Source organism: Lissotriton helveticus, chromosome 10 (genome assembly GCF_964261635.1).
Source record: "Lissotriton helveticus chromosome 10, aLisHel1.1, whole genome shotgun sequence".
NCBI classification, from domain to species: Eukaryota; Metazoa; Chordata; class Amphibia; order Caudata; family Salamandridae; genus Lissotriton; species Lissotriton helveticus.
The window spans coordinates 190,008,738-190,027,689 of NC_136071.1; the positions used below are offsets into that span (position 1 = coordinate 190,008,738).

At 43.5% G+C, this 18,952-nt stretch overlaps 1 protein-coding gene across 1 annotated transcript in view; it reads right to left on the bottom strand.

Moving 5' to 3' along the window:
- LOC144786123 (acyl-coenzyme A synthetase ACSM3, mitochondrial-like) overlaps positions 1-13,501 on the bottom strand; it is a 606,835-nt gene extending 593,334 nt beyond the window's left edge. Inside the window, exon 1 of the mRNA XM_078665089.1 lies at positions 13,481-13,501. The gene's annotated coding sequence lies outside the window, so the exon portion shown is untranslated. The remainder of the gene's footprint in view (positions 1-13,480) is intronic.
- Positions 13,502-18,952: the final 5,451 nt, after the last annotated feature.

The window sequence follows — 18,952 nt, forward strand, 5'->3', positions numbered from 1 at the left end:
AAGAACTGGGAAAGGAAGGTGGCGTTATACGTTGATGATTTAATGGTATTTACATCAGACTTGCATGTTACAATCCTGTTAATTTATAAAGAAGCACAGAAGTTTGGGTGTGTTTCGGGATATGAAATGAGCGCAGCTAAAACTGAATGTATGGCATGGAATCTAGGCGCTTGCGCTTATCCAACAAAAAAAGTGTTGAGGTACCTGGGAATACTGATATTGATAATATTGCAGAAATTAATCCTCAGAAAATCAGAAAAGAAATACCCTTTAATGGGCTGGGCTTATTTACCGTTGACCCTAGTTGGTAGAGTCAATTTAATAAAAATGATGTTGTTGCCGAAAATAATATTTCTATTACAAAATATCCCGCTGGCATTTAATAAAAAAAGTCTACAAAATCTTCAGTCAAAAATATATATATTTATCTGGGCCTCAAAGGTAGTAGATCTGTATCTTATAAATAAATTGAATTACATCTCAGCAGATCACTTACCTGTGACCAGTTGAATAAGACTGTGTAACAAGGTAGAACAGTCAATAGTGAGATGATTTTCCATGCTCTGGGAGACCTGCGTAAATAACTATTATGTATGCTGTTTTGGGTCATTGGGCCATACACCTAGCTTTTTTTCAAGTAAGGAGTAACAACTCACTTCTTGCAGCTACCAAGTATCATTTCTTAACAGAAGAATTGATTACAAGACCAGGGTCGCAGAACAACAGCCGCTAGTAAGTGAAATATGAAGATCGGACAGAGGTCGTTCGTGGGTAGGGGGGACTCTAACATGAGATTCATGAGAATTTTCCCAAACACGTCCTGACAGAAATTATATTAACATAAAAAAACACATAATCAAAGAGCATAAAATAAGAAATTATATTTCCCTGTCACTCTCAGACTTCTTATAACACACAGCAAGAGAATAGCAAGAAAGTGTGCGCTATCCATCTTCAAGAGTGCTTCTGTATTTACAAACAGAACATTATTCAATGTCATAAAGCACTTAGAGAAAAGCTAATTCCAGCAGTGTAACCCGTGTACACACCATAACTTCCCGGGTTGCTTCACCCTTCTCAGAAGGGCTAGACCTACTTTTATTTCAACCACTGGCTTGCTCCAGGCATCTGGGAGTGCCTGGCAGGGCCCCCAAGGGAGTAAGTGGCAAAAGCCACACCCTGAACAGCTAACTACGGCTCGCCCTTCAGTCCTCCACACAATGACATTTATTCACTTTAGTGAATGAGGTAAACAAGCAATATTTACATATCACTTAGAACTGAAAATAGGCTGACACACTACGTGAAAGGAAATGTTCAAATGCAACTAAACAGAAAAAATACTTTCAATTAGCACTACCTATGTGATACGGGAGCAGACAGTATTGGAGTAATATATAACGGGGAGTGTAGAACCAAGCTGCAGTCAGCATGCTTGTGTGAAGCGAAAGCAATGGGGATGTGATGCAGTGGTCAAGGTGTGGGGGGTCTGAGGGGCATGATGTGACCATACTTTTCTAATTTTATGAAAACAGTTCCCCTACTTTCTGTCAAACATCAACCATTATGGTATAGTTCATTCCGACAGCTGAAAAGCTTCGGCAGAAGTGTCATTCAGGGAACCTCCAGTGCTGTGAAACCGAAGGAGGAGCCGACAGTTAAACAAGTCTTCTTGTCAGGGTTCCTACTTGCCTGAAAGAAGTGTAAATGTGTACAACTGGTCAATATGCAAATGTAACAGGCTCTTAGAAGCCGGCATTGGCTTTAATTGATGGAATCACTTAAGCTTCATGGTGACATACATTTATTCTTTTTGAGATGTATTGTATGGGATATTTAAAATATTGACTTACATGTCACAGGGCTTTCTGTCACAGACTGGGACCTTGTAGCAGTAAACATACACAAGTTACTATTCTCCACTACACCAACCAGCATTTGGTACGATGCATTAACAAATAAATGTTTACTAATAAACAATAGTGCATTTTCCACTGATTAACATATTTTCATTTACGCTGTGTATTATGTTTCATGTAGTTACCGGAAGGTGAAAGACTGAAAAAAGTTACAGAATATTTAATTTTTAGCCACGCCCTCACGCTCACTCACCCCACGCCTTCACACGCAGAATCACAGTCATTCTACATTTTTAGGTCTCGCCTATTCCATTCCACAGGAATGAATATGCGAGTCTAATGCCGCTAAACCACCGCTAAACCAAGACTTAAACCCAAGGCTCTCAAAAGGCTCCCCAAAAGCGGATTTTCGACAGTTCATGTGAATCACGTGACCACAAGCACGCGCATTTCCCCATATGAAAGGCATCAGCCTCCCTCCCACAGGCTTTTCCCAGCGTGTGCTCGGCCGGCCTCTGCTAGTTCTCCTCCCCTAATTATTCACTTCACTTTTCACGGCCGCAGGCCGTGACTCGCATTTCTACTCTCCCCAGCCCATGTAGATGTTCGAGCTTGCCCGAACCTTCCAGCAGCATTTCTCCTCCCGTTACTATTTGCTCCTGCCTCCGAGAGCTTCAAAGAGATCTGCTTCCCCGCCCACTGCTTCACACTTCCCGGCCGACAGGCCGTGACTCGCATTTCTCCTTCCTTCCTGCCCAGCCCCCCTCCCAGCGCTGCCTTGTTTAATCTACAGATTTCTACTGTACAATCAATCTCGCTATACACGATCTTCGGTATTGCGTCAAGGGAACCAGCTTATGTTGCATGGCAAAGTGCAGCGGTAGCAAGTAGCTTAAACATACAAAAACACTCAAAAATGTAACTTGATTGCTTCAATAAGTCAGCAGTGCGTCAGATTTATCCACAGATAGAGGAAGAAAACAATTAAAATATCAACAAAAAAATGCTAATATTTAATTTGCCCCGCCAAGAAATTATTCAGTCAGTGGAATGGGTCTTCGCTCAAGTATAACTATCGGGCACCCTCATCCACCACTTGTGATAGTACCTGTACACCAGGCACACAACACAGTGTCCTGCAGGACCAGTTAGACAAGCACCTGCCTGCCCCACTCAGGTGTCCCGTGTGCGCATGTCATTTGGCTGCTTGAACGTTTGGGTCTGGCTGAGAAAGAGCTTTAGCAATCTCGCCATCCTCATGTTTTCCAAAATTCATTATAGCCGAGGTAGTCTGTTCAACAGTTCTTCACGTTTTTTTTTCTGCCAACCAGAGCATACAACATGGCGCAATAGGTCAACCACTTTGCCCACTTTCAGCCATGTGAGTGATACCGCTTTCTCTGATCAAATTTGCACGGCTACCTGGAACTAAAACGCACGTCAGTGCCAGGGCATTTGCATTCTTGCCCACTATTTTTATTTCAATCTTTTTATTATTTGCATATTGCAGGACTGCCAATTTTTTTAATATACATTTTGTAATTTAAAAAATGCGTGCTTGCCAATGCCAGACAAATTGGCTTCGCTGTTAATTGCTTGCTTCATTTCGCTTGTAGGCAATGTCTGTAGGCAGGGTAAGGCTTAGCTGTTAGCACCGCTTCCATATCACTATTCGAGAAAGGCACGCAGCTCTTTCGCAGTGTAGGAGACCTATATCACAACGGACAAGTGGTTGCTTGCTGAGTATTCACTGGGCGATGAGCACTCATTCAAACACAAAGTCGTTGCACCGATCAGGATGCTGGGCACCACTGTTGCTCGGCAGTGTTTCCACCGACATTTACGTTAGTTTCTGCGAATATCCAGTTTCCGTACTCGGCTTCGAGGTGCCACACTGATATGGAAACCACTGGTGGAAAGTAAACAAACTATTACAATAAGCAAGCTTGCTGTTTGCTAGTTTAATTCAATATTTACAAAGTACTGCGTTTGGCCAGCGGCCAGACACCGCCAGTGCTCACTCAGGCAGAGAAAGTGACGCCGGATACAAAGGAAACTAGTTTCCTCTGTGGCCTGATCGGCTGGAGAAATACAGATCAAATCCTTTAAGGGCCAAGTTTAACAGTAAAAGGATTTGCGAGACCTTACTAGGCTCGTCCCAGGGAATGGTTACGAAAGATTGTTAATTAATAGGATGAGGTGTCATGAAATAGTCATGGCTAAAAACATTTTTAAAACTCCGATTTGACCCTCTGTGTAAGGATGCTGGCCTTGGCACATCGCTCCGTGAAACAAAGCTTTTGCTATTTCGCATCTCAAAGACTAGAGCTGGAATGGCAGGCCAATGTCCATAATTTCGTCAAGGACTCCCAGACCCCCGTTTCTTAACTGAAAAGTTGGCACTGAATTCCTCAGGAAAGGACCCGGTCCTTATGTGAACAGATATAACCTATTCTACCACTTCACTTTTCACGGCCGCAGGCCGTGACTCGCATTTCCACTCACCCCAGCCCATGTAGATGCATGAGCTTGCCCGAGCCTTCCAGCAGCATTTCTCCTCCCCATACCATTTGCTCCTGCTTCCGAGAGCTTCAAAGGGATCTGCTTCCCCGCCCACTGCTTCACACTTCACGGCCGACAGGCCGTGACTCGCATTTCTCCTTCCTTCGTGCCCAGCCCCCCTCCCAGCGCTGCCTTGTTTAATCTACAGATTTCTACTGTACAATCAATCTCGCTATACACGATCTTCGGTATTGCGTCAAGGAAACCAGAAGTTTCTGTTAAGTGTTTAGTTTAAATGTATTAAAACCATAAGGTCTGTATCAAAAAATCGGTAAGGCTGCCTGTCTAATCCTGTTACTGGTGTTGGGCTGAATGCCCAACCGGCTGCGGCTGGAGAGGTGGCGGCAGATCAGAAGCTTACCGGAAGTCACCAATAACCCTGAGCTCCGTCCGCTTCCATGGTCATTCAGCGCTCGGGTGATTTCCGCCGCTCCGCATCGAAACATTCTTTCAAGCAAGAGCCCTGAGTGATCGGAGCCCAGAACTGCCCTGTTTGTCACACGGTTCTCTGCTCGTCAGTCACTTGCGTGTTGCCCACTCTCATTCGGTACAGACATTCTAGTAACAAGCATTTGCAATACAACAGGTCTCGCATTTGCGAGAGTTTAAGCTATTAGCATTGTAAATGGAAATGCCTTTTATTTATGTTTTAAAAATCAACACATAAATAAAAGGCATTGTCGTTTACAATGCTAATAGCTCAAACTCTCCTAAATGCGAGACCTATTGCATTGCAAATGCTTGTTCAATGAGCTCCGACCACTGATGTGAAACCGAACACTTCGAATCCTGCTATCACACTTCCAACAGCTCCAATGGTATGTGCATTGCACAGTGGTGCATATCTAACTGTCCCCAGGGCTAATTTATGAGGAAAGATCAGCTGTGACCCTAAAGAAGGACTACTTTGCACAAATGCATAAGGTGTAGGCAACCACCTGCATGTCCGCAAAATGCAATGGCCTGTTCAAAAACGTGATGGGCACACCAGCAAGTTTAATTCCCGATGGGGGCCTTCCCAAACAAGTCAAAGGCTGAAGGAGGATTTCCTAAAGCCCCTCTATTAATTGTATTGATTTATTTATGTGTTTTTATAGCTCTAGCTAGACCAGAAGGTATCAGAGCGCTTTACATATAATGCGAGAACCTGTTCGCCTTGTGAGCCTAGCCGTGTCGTGCCGTGCCTAACCACGCCCCTACAGACCAAGCACAGAGATCGCCGAAAGACCGAGCGGAGTGGTGTGGTGTGGTGTGGAGTGGTGTGGTGTGGTGCAAGTGCAAGCAGCGCGGAAACCCGGCGCTGGAAACCACGGAGCTTACCAGTGCCTGCGGATTCTAGCGGTAGACGCACAAACGCGACAACCGCATCAGACCTCCCCCCCCAGTCCCCTCCCCAGCCGCGGATGTCAGCGGAAGCCCACGGAGGAGCAAGCTCTTGCCCGACGGCGTAAAGAGGCAGGCGTGCAAGTAAGACAACCGCCATAGCCCTCCCCCCCCCCTGCCGCGGATAGCAGCAGATCATACGGAGAGCTGCAGCGAGAGACAAGGGGCGCGGGAGTGGGAGCGGGAGCAGCGCATGTAGGAGGGCTCGCGTAGCTCAGAAAAAACAGCTGCTGCTGAGAACGCTACGGACACCTAGCATAAAACAGCCCCAAGCAGCCTCCTGACTGCAGACTCAGGATATAAGCTGGCTCAGTAAAGTCTGCTAGATTATACATGGTAAATCTTTGGAGCCGGAAGCTGGCAACTAAGGTAGCGTATTTAACGCTTCAGCCCGCACAAAGCCTAAAAACCTACAGGGAAGTAGGAGAACTTAAAGTCGCCAGAGATATAAGTGGGGCAAGGCAGCAGGCGGAAGGCATCCAAGGCAGAACAGAGGTAAGTGAGTACTTTTTACCATAAGTAATATTTAAGCGTTACCACCTCCAGTATAATAACAGTTTTTGCCTAGAAATGGCTCCAAAAAGAGGCCAAAAATTAACGGAGGAATTAGGAAAGAGTAAATCATTGGAGGGCTCAAAATCCCCGGAAGAAAGCCAGGAAAGTCATACATCTTCTTTGGAAAATAGTAAAGGGAGAAGAAAGAAAAGAAAAGTTAAAAGAGTAACGAAGAATTCCCTGAAGGCAAAAAGAGGATGCAATCAAATACCTAATAAACAGAAAGAGAACACTGTAGCGTCAAAGTCCGTAAAAGAGTTTGTAGGCAAACACTATAAATCATTAAACCCAGCAATAACTTCGGTTTTAGAGGAAGAAATAGTGGAAATTGGCGTAGAAAGTGGTGAAAATTTAGGCTCACCATACGAAAAGCAGAGATGGGCAAACAAATGTGAAGCCCAGGAAGAAGTCATTCCTGATAACGAGGAAGTTGGGATGAACCGTAATTCTTTAAATCAGACACTGCAGAGCCAAAACCATCAAATCTCGGCGCCACGTCTATCATCCTCACCAAAGATGTTCTCACTATTGTCACTAGGGATTGAGGACCAAAGGGGAAACGTAGACCAGAATCAGAGCGCTATCTGGGGAGGTGCACCAGACCAATTTCAACAACATCCACCACTGCAAAAATCCCCAATACAGCGAGAAAGCTCAAAGGCAAGCTACCCAGCAATCCCAGCCAGAAAGTCGACACAGGACTCGGAGCTCTCTGAAACTCCTACATCCTCACTGATGGAGTTAATTCTGTTAATGCAGAAAGCTCTCCAAGGAATCCTGGAAGTAACTCTCTCAAACAACGGAGTGTTGAAAGCCCAGAAACATCATCTAAAGAAAATTGAAGATGAACTTGGAGAAATAAAGAGCCAATTGCCAAGTAGGGTAATGCCAACAGATATAGCTCAATCAAATGAGGAAAGCGTCAGGATAGTACTGGAAGAAGAAAGCGTGATATCCCTGGGAAGCCAAGTGAAACCTGCAGAACAAGCAGCAAAGGATTCAGCAAAATCCATGGACAATGTGTATATCTCAAGAAGACCTATGCTGATAAAAAGATGCAGAGGGTATATCACACTGGGGTCCAGGAACAGGATGGGAAGAACCAGGCAAAAGAAAAGTGCAGGACTAAGAAAAGAGAAAGAATCACTGAAGGGGAGGAAGCAGTCAGGATTAAATGCCTCAGCCCTAACATTTACAACACAAAGACCTGCACAAGAAGAGGCAAAACCTCCTATGCCCCCTAAAACCCCGAGAGTATCAAAGAAAAAGCAGACTCACAGGGAGGTAACTGAGAATCCCCCCTCCACCCGTACGACGAGCCAAAGAGCAAGGCTAAGGGAAGAACGGTCTACCGAACAAAGGACTATAAGACCACAGATACACGATGATCCCAATAGGAGAAACAAAGGCCGGAAAGGAGGGAGAATAATCACCAGTCAACAAGTGAATGAAATAAATAAGAACCAATGGGAGAAAGCAGATAATAAATGGTTATTCCTGGACCTGATACCAGCAGGGAGGAAAGGGAAGCTGATAAGAAATACAAACCCCCCGAATAGAGCTCAGATTTTAGCCGCATTTGCAAAATGCGGCAGCCTGAGGGGGATCGGTACCAAAGACCTCCAGCAGGTTGGTTTTGAAGAAAATAGGCAGGGAAAGGAAATTACAGAAATCACCCTATACTCAGACCTGGTAAAAAGGGCAATCCTGAAAGCCACAAATGAAATAAAGCAACAGGGAATAAGGATTATCGCTGAGAGTGAAATAAAAACCGTGAAAGATAACAACTTTTTAAAACAGCATGCCGGGCTCCAGAAGAGACAAGTGATTCTTTATAAAGAATCAAAAGGCGATCGAAGCTCACTGAACATTGTAATCGACAACACAGGCAATGACTCTTCATGGGGTAACTGGTCGTTATATAACACTGCCGCGGGGGAAAGTATTGAAAGAAATACAGTAGATACAGATGATGAAGGTGGTTTGAGTGACGTCGAATAGGATGGAGGGGGTTCGCAAGAACTAGGTCTCTTATCTTGGAACGTAAACGGGCTAGGCAACGAACAAAAATGGGAATATATAAAGGAAACTATAAATAAAGTAGACATTGCCTGCCTGCAAGAGACCTGGTTATGCGACGACACCCCAACTCTGGACGGTTATGCCCAGATTCATCAACCTGGCATAAAGAAAAACCGTGGGAGGCCCTCTGGGGGCCTGATGACATGGGTATCAACGAAAGTAATGAGGGAAATAAAACTGTTGAAGACAAAATGTAAATGGGTCCAATCAAGTAGGATTGAACTCATGACGGTGGAGCCAATTTATAAAATGCTGATTTTAATAAATGTATACATGCAGAGGGAAAACGGGGAGGAGTATGAAAGGGAAATGAGATTTTTTAAAGAGGATGTAGACAGTACACTAGAAAATTGCCCCGCAGACATAATAATGATTTTGGGGGACTTCAATCACAAACTGAACCCAATAAAGGCTGACATTTGGAACAGGGAACAGTTAGAGGTTTACGGTATAAACCCGGCAAGGTTCCCAGCTGGGGAAACTGGGAAACAAGACCGTGATTTAATAAATATGTTAGGAGGCAGGGGCTTTCACTGTGTAAACGGAAGAACAGAGACAGATATACCGGCAGGAAAAACGTTTACCCTAGGGCAACAGAAGTGCCCAATTGACTATATTTTCCTACAGGCCTGGAATTTTCACCAGATTAGGTACTTCAAGGTAGTGCAGAAAGAGGTGAGCGATCACAAACTCCTACACATAGTAATATCGGGGGGCAGAAAACTACAGCGAGAAACAGTGATTAACCAGGATGTTGAGTACCCTAAACGAGTGACGACACGTTTAACAGAGGAATACATGGAAAAACTAAAGGCTATGCAAATAAAAATGGCCCCTGAAAACTATGAGAATAAAAAACTGGAATGGTTTATCGTAAAACTAGAAGAAGTAGTTCAATGTCTACAGATAAAATTAAGAGGGGCAAAGCCCATAAGGGTAAAACAAACAAACCGTGGTAAAGGGTTCTCTGTGGCGTGCCAAAACAAGAAAAGGGAGATAAGAGCAGCACAAAGGAAACAAAAAAAGAATTTTACACAAGAGAGACATGATCACCTAACTAAACTGAAAAAAGAATTCAAGCAAATGGTACTCGATGCAAAAAGATTACACAAAGAAAAATGCTGGTTAGAACTATTAAATGCCATAGAGAATAAAAATCTAAGGCAATTCTGGCAACTAGTAAAGGCGGCAGCTGGAACAATAGAGGGTGAATTAAATTGTGTGGTGAGTGAAGCAGCATGGGATTTGTATTTAAGAGAATTGTACGGGGCAAGGAGTCCTAGAGAGGAGATGGAGTCCAAAACTTGGCAAGATATCTCAGAAGACCTTCTAGCTAAATTTAATGAAGAACATGTTGAGCTCACAATAAAAGAACTTAAGCTAACTCTGGCAGCAGGCCCAGACAATTTGCCTGCAATAATTTTGAAGACCGAGGTTAAATGGTGGGCAAGATTCCTCGCAAAGATGTTTCAGGTAGTGCTAAAAGAAGGAGTAATACCTCCATCCTGGAAGGGGGCCATAATCAGGCCGATCCACAAGAAAGGGAGCAAAGACGCGCCAAAAAACTATCGGCTGATTAATCTTCTAGATATTGGAGAGAAAGTATTCTCTAAAATTGTATTAAAGCAACTGAACTCATGGGTGGAGGCGTACCAAATAATCCCCATAGAACAGGGTGGTTTTAGAGCGGGCCACTCAACAATAGACCACGGGTTTGCTTTAAGGGCGATGGCGAGGAAGTCGATGGAACAAAACGGCAAGCTATGCTGTTGTTTCGTCGACTTCAAAGCAGCCTTTGACTCTGTGGATCGGGCCTGCCTATGGGAGACACTAAAGAGGTTAAATATCCCCAAAGACCTCCTCACCATAATAATAGAACTACATAGGGAAAACTGGGGGCAAGTAATCAAAGATACGGGGGGCTCCCTAACTCCCAAAATACCCATCGCCAATGGGCTAAGACAGGGCTGTGTGCTGGCCCCCCAGCTCTTTTCGATCTTTCTGTCAGATCTCCCGGCATATCTTGAGGTGGAGGGTAGTGCCAGCCCCAAAATGGATGGGAACAAGATACCCTGCCTATTGTACGCGGATGACCTGGTGATAGTAGATCAGACTGAGAGAGGCCTCCAAAGGAAGCTTAATGCCTTTAATACCTACTGTGCCAACAAATTCTTAACCATCAATCTGGATAAAACTAAAACCCTATGCTTTGGGAAAAAGCCAAGCAGATTCAGTTGGTACATAGGGGACCTCAAACTAGAGTCAGTAAATGAATACCGATATTTGGGTATCTGGTACGACAGGACTTTAAATTGGAATACCCACTTAGAAACGCAAAAAGCAAAGGCACTCTCCTCCATATGTGGCCTAAAAAGGTTCAATGGGGACTATGGTGAGAAGTCACACCGACCAATGCTTAGAGCCTTTGATGCAATGATCCCCCCCCAAGTTTTATATGGCGCAGAGATCCTTTATTTGAGCGGTAAGGGATCTTGGGACAGGATAGAGGGGAATTGCATAAAAAGGCTCTTATCACTTCCTCAATCTGCAATGATACAAGCCATCAGAACTGAAATAGGTACGAAGTCCTGGGTGATACTAACCCAGATGGCTGTGATCAGATTTTGGAAGAGATTAGAAGATCCCGAAAGTAAAAAAGTAGCTTACTGGTGTCGCAAAGAAATCCAGAAAAGCGAGTTAAAATGGGCAAAGTCCAGTAGAGACAAATTGATGGGAATCTGTAAATCACTCGATATTGATTTGGACCGGAGTTCATATCAAATCCACATCACTAAAGGTGATCTGAAGCAAAGGGGGAAAGAGGTCTCGAAATCACTTGATATAGGCTACCTAACAATGAAAAAATCTGTGGCGCATATGTTAAATGCGTGGTCCCTTGAAAACTGGTTCCCATACCTCGATAGATTACCAAATCGTGGTTACAGGCAAGAGATCTTGAGGCTTCGAATTGGGATCAACCCATGGGTAATAAACAGAGACCTTAAAATAAGAATGCTAGATCAGGAAGGTTGCTGTAGGTGTAATTTGGGAACTAAGGGTGACCTGATGCATTTCCTGTTAGACTGTGCGGTACTCCTAGAATATAGGAAAATTTGGTTGCGCCCAGTCTTCATAAAATATGAGGTAAAAACAAGGTCACAGGCGGCCAGCCTCCTAACAGAAATCCCCTACATCGATATTGTAATAGCCCTCGGGAAATTTATAAAGGAGGCTCTGAGTGCGCTGAGAGCCAAAGAATAACATGTAGTACTGTATGGTTTTTAGTAGAACGAAATTTTGGAGCGATAAGAATGTGAATAGGTTTTAACATACAAAATAAGTTTTAAGATAATTGTAATTGTACTGTTTTTTGTATTTTTGATAATGGTGTGTATGAAATTTTTTAAACGGATACGTTTTTAAAATAATAAGTGTATGATTTTATGACGCATACTCCATTCGGCGTTATGCTCACTGTACTGTTTAAAGACTATGGTCACAATAAACATATATTTTGACTTGACTTGACTTGAGATCATTATATTGAAGTACATTAAAAAATACAGACAAAAAGAATCGTTTGGCCACAGCGGTAGTTACAGTATGCAGACATAGGAACCACTTGAGCTAAAAACGTGCAAACCATAGTAAACTAAAACACTACTTTATCTATGTGTATGCAGTGTGTTTTGTGTTCACATCTGCACATAAGGTCTTGCCAAACACAAGTCACACTGACCAGTGTCAGCAAAATTTGAAACATAAATGTTCACAAATTTAACATTTAAACTTTTATTTCTTTTTTAACCTTCACATATTGAACATGAAATTTATTGAAAACTAAACACTATATCCAGGACTTTCAGTGGAATGAAAAACCTAGGGGGTTTCTCAAAGAGGAGTGGCAGATATAATTAAGGGCAATGCTTAAAAACATGCACGCTAAAAATATTTGCTTAGCCTTGTATGCCACCCTACTGGTATTTTGCTGTTTCTCTCATTGCGTCCAGATATATGATACAAGAAGTAACATTATCCCTACAACAACTACTGGCTTTGTCAATGGTTGTTAGTTGCATAAGATAAATAAGCAACAAGTGTGGCTTTGCTGTATATAATATTGAAAATGCATCCGTTTTGAAATGAGACTGTGAAAGAACTGAACGAGTCTCTTTGAAGATACTTCTAAGGCAGTGTAGGGTTGTACAACTGCTGAGTTAAGAATTGTTTTAACCCTGAGGGTGACGTCAAAAATGGAGAGCTCGATAGGGACCCCGATAGGGACCCGTCTCAGCACCTGCTTTTAGTAACTGCCACTGCTGTGCCGGCGCTGAGCACCGGCAGGATCCGGCCCACTTAAAGCCGGTTTGTAGTAGGATTCACATAACCCTGATAAGTTGGATCGTTTTCTGGCTCCAATGCTTGCCTCTACCCATTGTTTCACAGGCTTCGCACCTCAATATAAATCTTCCTCCACTCCAAGAGCAAGTTGATAGGACAATTCATTTCTGAGGATTTTTCTAAAGCGCCTTCTATTGAGACCCCAAAGTGTTTCCGTGTATGCTCCCCACACCTTCAATACAAACGCTGATTCTGCACATAACATTCCTACGCGGACGGCGGGTCTCCGGCCTGAGCCTGCCCAAGCTTACAACCCGTCCGCTCCGGTAAAGGTGTTCCATGTACGGCTGAATAACGAAGCTATTGTTTCTTCACCCAAACCAAGCCCTACTGCCTCTCGCCCCCTGAAAAACTGTGATGATACCTGTTGCTCTGTGTGAGCTGCTTGACGACTGCTCTCTGGGATAAAAGTAACTTGCACAGGGACTCGAGGAACTGCACATGCTGTCAAGAGGAATGACGCAGAGTCTAGGGAGCGCGTGCCTTCCGTATAGTCGAGTACAGCTGCGCCATGCGTACAACTTCAAGTCCAAGTTCTACGTCTCTCCTTTATTGGGGACACCTAAACTACCGGTAACAGTGATTTTTTTCATTTTATGACATTTATTTTTTTTAAATAAAAAATGCCTTCCACTTACCCAGTCACAGTTCTCCGTTTTGTCTTAATTCGGAACACGGGATACTTGACTAAACTGCAGGTAACAGTGTTTTTCTGGTGTTTTTTAAAGACAATAAATGCCTTTCACTTACCAGTCAGATTTCTCGGTCTTGCCTTAGCTGGGGAACACAGGGGATTAAAACAGCTGGGAAGAGTGACAGTGATCTTGGAGTCCACTGAGCCCTCGCGCTGGCTTTTATGATTTACATTTCCCACAAAGCACCGCCTCCCTCAGACTCTGCATTCCAACTGGTTTGCACAGGTTGTGATCATGTTGCAGCACGGGAGGGAATATTTAAGCAAGACGACCTTTGCCAGATTCCAAATACAATCAGAGCTTTGAGATTTTTTTTTTTTAATTTACAGTTTTCAAAAGTGAACAGAAACAGTCATGCAATCTGCAACAATGCCAATACTGAACATAGAGGCAAATCGGGCATTACGAGGAACCCTCAGGGTGGTCTGGGTTGTTTTTATAGACATACAACGCTATAGTTTAATAAACCAAACACAAGAGAAAGCTTTATACAGGGTGTATCTAGACCACATGTATTTTAAGGAGCTCCTATAAATCAAAATAAAGAAAAATGAGGCAAAGGAAATAAGACAATTGCCTAGAATCATGCACTTTGGTTAAGTGGGAAAGCCATGATTCATCCCAGCTTTTATGGTTTCACATTGTGCAATTCTATTTCATTCCAGTTCAATAATTAAGTTAATTCCTTTCAACACTTGACTCTCCCAAGGTAGTGATAGCAAGCAGAGAAGGGATAGCCCAAGGTGCGGTAGAGGGAATGTGACTCAGATACAGCATAACAAAAAGCCCCAACTGCCACTGTGCTGACATCAATTCAGTCCTATGGCACACCAAAGACCTTACTTTGTGGCCCCTGGGAAAATGTTTACATGTGATGCAGCGCGGTCTAACATAAATCCCTCTACCTACATCACTTGAGAACAGGAACGACTCATTTTACTCATCAGTGGGGCCCATAACACTGCGAGTCACTCATACACACCTTCTCTCAATCACACACCGTCCCTGAATCAGTGACAAGTAGATGTGCTGCAAGATATGCGGGGTACCTTATTAACCTATGCATTAACTTTATATATTATTTATATTTAGTTTCTCTAGACACTCACTATTTTGTAGAGAGCAAACATCAAGGTACTCCGCTATACGGTCGATGGACTAACTAGTAGGAATCAGTTGATGGCGATTAAGTCCAGCTCTATCACATTATTCTCAAAACTTTAACATTTTATACACATAACCTATTTAATAATCACAGCCCCAAGTTTATATTTCATATACCTTCCTCTAAATTATTAAGAGAATTTTTTTATATTGCAATAGATTTATTAAACAAGTACATTTCTAAGCATTTAGTAATACATTTAAGCAAATTTAAATATAAGAAACTCATTACCCCTTGGCCATAGGGCGACGGTAGAATAGCAGAATATAGAACAGGTTCCCAAACTGACTGTCTTTTCTAACCTCCTTGATGTCTCCCTCCCGACGTAGAATCTCTGCAACAAATCTCGTTTCTCCGTCCCATCAAAAGCTAAAGTTAAAAAATGTTCAAAGTCTTTTGCACCATCTTTACCATTTGCGTTTTCAACAGCCACTTTTCAGACCAAGCCTCTCGGGCCTAATGTGAAAACAAACATAACAGAAATTAGGTAAAACAAATAAACCTCTTCTGTTTACCTACCACCTTTCTAATTTTTATCGGTTAAGTGTTACCTAGCGAAGGCCACGTATATGCGTTTTTTACTTACCTTTTGTATTCATTTGCCACGATAACTTTTTCTACAAAGCACAAATACATGTGTTTTTTTCTCTTAATTTTACGTCCTTATTGCTCTATATTAGTTAGGCTCATTTTCCATTAGTAAATAAAACTTTTGCAAATGGAGTTAGTTTTCCCACGTGTAATGTCTTTTTATTTTGCTTATTTTCGTTGATTAGTTTACATGCATCACACAATTAGTACAATTAAAGTTATGAGGGAACAACATCATAGGGGGTACAACAAAAATGTTTGTTTCTGACCTGCTCCATCACTTGTACCGATGATTTAGATGGACGCTCTCCAGGCTACTTCTTTTCGCACATCACAGTATATATAAGGCGAGGAAGACTGTGCTCTGCTCTATAGGCTGTCGGAGGGACAGGTGGAGTGCGCCATCCAGCCGCCTACGAAAAGGAAAAGGAAGTTTAAAAATGTCTAAGGCCTTACGTGTGTCGAGCGATACCCACCTGCCTGTTAAACCTTTCACTCTGAAATGACGGTGAAGTCAAACGTCTAAGAAAGTGACTCAATTAAAGTGAATGGAGAATGAGCACTTTCTGGAGGGTAAAAAGAAAGTAAGTGACTCCACTGAAATCTATAGCGCAAACCTGTCAGGTGGGTAAATATGAGTGAAAAGATGGTGACCTTCCAAATCAGGGTGAGTTTCAAGTTTATTTAAACCCTTTCAGCTACAAGTAATTACTGCATAAAACAAAAGAAACTGTAAAAGCCAAAGGAGTAAATCGGACAACTTGGTCACAATAGAAGCCCACAGTGGTTAAAGCTTATACAATTACAGGGTGAAAGTTAACAAGTACAAAATTAGCTGTGGATATAAGAATAACAGCAACTCCCATCAACTTTTGAGACCAGGTGCAACTTCGAGGCTGGGACGGCACAGCACCTGGTGAGTACGCATGATACATTTTTTGAAGAGGCTGCCTGTGTGTGTGTTGTCTAGAACATAGTTACTTACTGGGCAACCTGCTGGAGTGTAGTCTTCCCCATAACACTGCCTATTTTTTGGTAACTCTGTTGAGTACCACACATCAGGGGTTAGACTAACACATTTAGAGCTGGTGTCCACTACTATGCATTAGTCATGCATACTGTAGCTCCTAGGAGAACCACAATGAAGTGTTGCAGATTATAAAAAATAAGCAGCAACTGCAAGCACATGGTGCGCTGCTGACTTTCCAGTGCCACAATAAGGGTCTCATCACAGACTCCGCTCAGGCTGGAAGGGAGAAGCGTTATAGCCCATAGTAAGGGCCATTAGAATTATGCGGCAGGGTTGCATCAAATTATGCAGCAGTGAACTAAATTATGTGGCAAGAAAAGGCAAATTATACTATACTATATTTTTTGATCCTATTACTTCGTTAATTTGTCATTTCTACACACGGTAATACTTGCTGGGCAGGGCAAAGATTTCACCTCATTAGTACCAGTTTAAACAAGCAAAAACAGATAAAAAGCAACCATAAGATAACCAGTAAAACCATTGCAAAGGGCCTTCCACTGCGTGCATACCCAAATCGCCACATTTTTAGTAACTTAATCCATTTGAGATTGAAACTCCTTTTTTGGGTTAAAATATGCAATTATGCAGCAAATTATGAATTATGTGACAAATGTGCACATCCATAATTATGCAAAAAAACTGCAGCCACAGAATAGCTTTTTCCAGTGGTTCTGCCTATAGTGTCGAAGGTTCAGTGCAACACTCTCATATGACATATGCTGCAGCAGTCAAAACAAATCAGTACTAGGCCCAGACGTACACATTGTCATCATGTGGAACATAAACAACTGGCACTTATGATTCCGCACCTTCTGTTCCGGCACCAGAAAACCTACAATGATTGGCCCAGTCGGTGGCAACATTTTGATTTCTTGCCTGTTGCCATGTCTGTCCACACAAAAGGTGTTGCGCAACCCTTGCAGTGTGCTCTGTATGGTCATGCTTCTGGTGGGCATGGCTCATGATGGTTTTGTTACTGGGTGCAGCCCAGACAATCTCCAACCACCCATCCTGCTTCACAGACAGTTTAGCTTAGGCCGGAATAGCAAGCAACTAAGCCCTCACATGGCCTCTGGTCATTTATTCATGCGTTTATATATATAGGGCAAATTTTACCCGAAGGTGTCAGAGCACTTTACAATAGAACAAGTTACATTACATAAGGACTTCAGAGTACAATAATTACATAAAAGATACGAAACAGATAAACTCTAAACTTACATAAGAATGGTAGTAAGTGCATACTTCTACTACAGATACTAGGGGTTAGAGTTACATATATACAAACTGCAAATTCACTCAAAATTACATTTTAAGAATAGGTGAAGCGATTATGGTTGGACAAATATATATTACATATTTACAGAGCAAGATTGTCTCGCCATTGCTGGGGATTTTGCAGTGCTCGTTTAGCCAGGCCTTCAGGGTGCTGTTGCACTCACGAGTGGTTATCTAGGGCCTGGAGGGATCCTTGAGCTGGTGATGGCCGTAGGGGTAGAAGGCCGGGTGGTGGTGGTCAAAGGCGGTGTGCTGGAGCCTGGGACTGTGCTTGAGCATGTGCTGGGTGCCAACTAAGGGAAGAGGGGTAGCTCAACGCTGGAGTGCACGAAGGCTCCATAGCCAGTGTAGGGGACTTCGTAAATGGAGGAAAGGTAGTCATAGGCTCGGTGCTGTGGAAGAGAGACTGGAGTAGTGGGAGCCGGCCAGTCTTCAATGCACCAGTAGTGACACCCAGAGTGGGTTCGTCTTCCACAAAGGAACTCCCCACTGTGGCCACTGGTGTAATCAGGGTGGCCCTACGAGCAAAGACGGGCCGACAACTTAGTCCTGGTGCTAGGGGTGTAGCCAGGAGTGTGATTTAGTGGGGGAAGGGACCCGGGCGACCAATCCACAGGTCGCCCCACAGGAGCAGCAAAAGAAGAGGGCAACAGCCTCTTGAAACTCATAGCCACAGCTGCGGGTAGAAGAGGACAGTCCAAGTGCTCTGGGCAGGGCCAAATGTCCATGCTTCAGCAGCAACTGTGTATGTGGCGAGTTGTAGAAGGATCTTCCAGGTCTATGGGCCCCCTGAAATAGTCTGCCGGGAAGGGTGCACCTCCCCTGTAAACATTTACTCCTGCGGCTGTCGGGGCAATCAGGACTGCCTCTGCTATCAGAGTGAGTCCATCATCTTTTCTCCCTCGCGTGTAGGAGGCGGTATCATTCAGCGGTCCTCTGGTTCTGCGTTGCACTCCTGGGGTTCTTTAAGCACATCACCAGTGTCTCAGATATATTCGCATGCCTCTCCCATGGCAGCGAGGAGGCGATGGCTGCTGGGTGAGGCCACGGAGATCACGAGCGGCAAGGAGCTCTGTCGCAGCCTGCGATTCGTCGTAACCCGGAACAAGAATATGTGTGGGGGGGCGCAGAAGTGTCCCTGTAGACCAGTGGTCTTTAAACTGTGCGACGCGCCCTTATAGGGGGTGTGGAGTTTTCTGAAGGGGGTGCAGCTCCACACACACCCTGTTATTCACACTCCCAGAAGATCACTTGCAGTTTTTTCCGAAATATTAAGTAACCTATTTCTGTTGTTTTATATTTTGTGGCCCTATTTATAAAGGTAGTTGGGCTTCTACTCCAAATGCTC